General features: G+C 47.3%; 1 long non-coding RNA gene across 1 annotated transcript in view; it reads left to right on the top strand.

Moving 5' to 3' along the window:
• The first annotated feature begins 1,077 nt into the window (after positions 1 to 1,077).
• The window catches only part of LOC121698043, a 14,571-nt gene continuing 11,579 nt past the window's right edge, over positions 1,078 to 4,069 (top strand). Inside the window, exon 1 of the long non-coding RNA XR_006026681.1 lies at positions 1,078 to 1,147. This is a non-coding gene — a long non-coding RNA (uncharacterized LOC121698043). The remainder of the gene's footprint in view (positions 1,148 to 4,069) is intronic.

The raw sequence follows: 4,069 nt of genomic DNA, 5'->3' as shown, positions 1-4,069 counted from the left end.
AGGACACAGTACAACATACAATACAACAATAAATACATAGGGATGCACCAGGCACAGGCACTGAAAGGACACAATAATCACAGCAATATCAACAACATAAATCACAACAGCAATGACAGTCAACAGCTCAAAAAGTCTGATTGCTGTAGGAACAAAGGACCTCCTAAATCTCTCTGTGGAGCATCTAGATAGAAGAAGCTTTTGGCTCCTACCATGTAGTGACCATGCTGTACCAGGGCTGGTCCTCCCTTGACAGAACACTCCTCATTTCCTCCTCATCACCCTCTGTTCTAGGATTTCCTCCACAGAGCTTGGGCATGAACCAATGATGGAACCGCCTGTCCTTGTACTTTACAGGTCGTAGCACAAGCGACTTGAGGATATGAGGCACTTAGGGCAGACAGGCGACGACCGACTGAAACAACTCCCTCATTGGGTCAGACTCAGGACAGGCTTACAGGATAGACTACTTATTTATTTTTTTAATTAAATATTGCATATTAACATTATTTATGATTGGATGATAATGACAGATTTAGGAACTATGTGTAGTGTACTAGTGTATTATTACTTATATTGATACAGGAACATTGTTTAATATTGTGGTTGTTTAAGTGTGTTGTTAAGCTTGTGCTTGAGATTGTGACTGTAGCTGCCCTCTGTGGCTGGACCCTCTCTGATGTCTTCACATGCTTTTGACATGAGAATGCTGTTCCTGCCAGCCTAGTGAGTGTGTCTTCAGTACAGTACAGTGCTGCGTTCTGGAGGATCCAGAGGTTGAGCTGTCTCTGGGCTGTTATGTGCGTGTGTGTATGTGTGTGTGTGTGTGGGTGTGTGTGTGTGTCTTCAGTACAGCCCTGCGTTCCAGAGGATCCAGAGGTTGAGCTGTCTCTGGGCTGTTTTGTGTGTGTGTGTGTGTTTGTGTGTGTGTGTGTGTTGTGTTTTCTGTGGAGTTATTCGATGTCGGCTATTCCTATCATTGTGAAGCAGAATTCACCAAGTGTTGGATTGTTCACCCACTTACAGTATAGGGAACGTGAGCTGGGTTTAGACCGTCGTTTAGACCGAGAGTTTTTAGTTAGTTTTACCCTACTGATGATGTATTGTTGCAATGGTAATCCTGCTCAGTACGAGAGGAACCGCAGGTGTGTGTGTGTGTGTGTGTGTATGTGCGTGTGTGTGTGTGTGTGTGTGTGTGTATGTGTGTGTGTGTGTGTGTGTGTGTGTGCGTGTGTGTGTGTGTGTGTGGAACTGCGTTCCAGACGATCCAGAGTTTGAGTTGTACCTCTGGGCTGTTATCTAACCTGAGCTGGGATTCACCAGCGTGGAGTCCGAGAGCTTAAAGCCCGTCAGACAACAGGCCTCTACATAGACAGCTCTCCAAACACTGTGTGTGTGTGTGTGCATATGTGTGTGTATGTGGCTGTGTGTGTGTGTGTGCGTGTGTGTGTGTGTTTGTGTGTGTGTGTGTGTGTGTGTGTGTGTGTGTGTGTGTGTGTGTGTGTGTGTGTGTGTTTGTGTGTGTGTGTGTGTGTGTGTGTGTGTGTGTGTGTGTGTGTGTGTTGTGTACATGTGTGTGTGTGTGTGTGTCTGTGTGGCCAGAACCCCTGCCCATGCCTCTCGTCCTTATAAGCCCAGGGGGTGAAGCGGCCATCTCTGTCTGACTGTCTGACAGCCCAGGAATCCTCTAGGAGGGCCTGGTATTTGAGAGGAGCCTGTGTGTGTGTGTGTGTGTGTGTCTGTGTATGTGTGTGTATGTGTGTGTCTGTGTGTGTGTGTGTGTGTGTGTGTGTGTGTGTATGTGTGTGTATGTGTGTGTCTGTGTGTGTGTGTGTGTGTGTGTGTGTGTGTGTGTGTATGTGTGTGTGTCTGTGTGTCTGTGTGTGTGTGTGTGAGCTTGCGCATGCTGTATGCATCCCATGCATGCATGAGTTATCTCCAGGGCTCTCTGGGGCTCTCCAGGACACTGTTGTGTGTTATAGAGGGAGAGGGTGCAGGGGACTTTGGGAATGCTCCATGTGACTTGCTGTTGACAGAGTGAAGGAGATACACACAGGCTCATTCCTACTGATTGACAGATTGACTCCTGTCAGCAATATGACAGAGTGATTGTCCTTCAATCCTTCAGAGAATTCCAAGAAGTTCCTAAATAAATATGTCTACACTCACAAATAAACATACATGTATACACTTACAAGTAAACACCAGAGTTGCCAACTCTCACATATTGACCGTGAGATTCATTCATTTGATTGGCTCCACACGCTCCCACGGCAATCCAATGTGTGAGGGTTTGGCAGCTATGAAACATTCATATATACACTCCAAAAAAGCACATATGTTCATGCACACGTGGCCACCTTGAAAGGAAGAGGCTTGCGCTCTCCGTCAGCATCGATCTCTCACCTCCATGAACCAGAAGCGCAAGATAAGAACCACTTCTCTTTCATCCTCTCTACACACCCATAACTCGTCTCCGAAAGGCTAATTAACGTCCCGCAGTACAAATCACCCAGTAAAACATTCTCTCTCTCTCTCTCTCTCTCTCTCTCTCTCTCTCACTCTCTCTCTCTCTCTCTCACTCAGGCCTCCGGGTGCTCCACCACAAAAATCTGTAGCACCTCCCAGCCGAGGTGTAGATCATGTCAGGGATGTTCAAACATAGAGCGCCTGTAGCGCTCACCGCGTGCTGGAGCTCAGGAAGGACATTACACGGCAGGTTTGAACCTGTCGGACAATCTCACCTTCGCTGCGTTGCTCCGCACGGTGCTGCGCTAGCGTGCCACAGCGTCCATCATGTCAGCTTCGACACCGTTGAGTAATGGGGATGACAGCAGCCGTTTTTTGACGTTGCAGGGCCAGAACAGAAAGTTCTAGAAAGTCAGGGAACATGTTGTTTAACCCAAAACTACGTGGTTTCATGGGTACAGAGCATGTCTTCAAGCGTGCCTCAGCAACAGATTAACAGTATCAATGTTATGAGCTAACTCCTATACGTCAACAGCGGCTATCTCCTCACCTGCAGAATAACTCAGAGAGCTGAAGTGTAGGTTAGGCAGGAGTTTTATCAACACTGACTTACTGTACAACGTACTCCCTTATCAGGTCAGGGATTCCCTATGCAATGAAACCCATGACCCTGGATTTATAAGTGCCCTGGTCTGTCTGTAAGCTACAGGAAGTCACGTATAGTCACATATTAGATCACAGCAAGTGATCGCACATTATCATTGTACGCAAGTTGTGAGCATCATCAGTACACTGTGTCAGATAGAGAAGATGTGACATCTGCTATCTAGGAGAGATAGCACATGCTCTGAGTGAACTGCAATGAGTGGTGTGCATGCTGACCATGCTGTAAGAAAAGTAGTCTTGACCCTATAGGCCAAACTTATACTGACCATGCTGTAAGAAAAGTATTCTTGACCCAATATGCCTAACTTATGCATGGAATTTGGACAGGGTTGTGTTGTGTAAACACATACACAAGTCGGAGAGGATGGATGTTGATGTAGACGTGTCTATATAATGGATGATGAGTCGGGGGGCTGGATCCTGCTAAATGTAAAATGTGAATGGAGATTCAACTAATGAGCTTCTCTCACCTACTGTAGTGGCGCCAGTGACGCTGATGAGATCATGACGGACAGAGTGTGTGTCTGTGTGATTTTGACGTTGATTCAAAGCCACAATCCACCTGACTCTTTGACAGACAGACCAGACGGATTTGCCATGTGGGAGTGATAGAGAGAGATGGAATGAGAGAGAGTGAGAGACAGAGAGAGAGAGAGAGAGAGAGTTAAACAGCCTGCTGTCGCCTGCACTCTTTCACAACACTGGTTGTCTTGTCACCTGTCCAGTTTCCTCACAGCAAGCCGATCAGGTCCATCAGAGGGCCGCACTGTTCAAGTGAGAGCTCTGTCCTCAGGTCCGCAGAGTGTAATGGGCACTCAATGGTGTTTTATGCCCCCAGCGTCGTCTGCCAGGCAACGCTGCCACCGCTGACTTAAAGGCACCTAACCCCAACCCTATCCCCAACCCTAACCCTGACCTTAACCCATGCCTAACC

The sequence above is a fragment of the Alosa sapidissima genome, chromosome 23 (assembly GCF_018492685.1).
Source record: "Alosa sapidissima isolate fAloSap1 chromosome 23, fAloSap1.pri, whole genome shotgun sequence".
NCBI classification, from domain to species: domain Eukaryota; kingdom Metazoa; phylum Chordata; class Actinopteri; order Clupeiformes; family Clupeidae; genus Alosa; species Alosa sapidissima.
The sequence above is the reverse complement of the archived record's forward strand: the minus strand, read 5'-3'. Positions and strand labels throughout refer to the sequence as shown.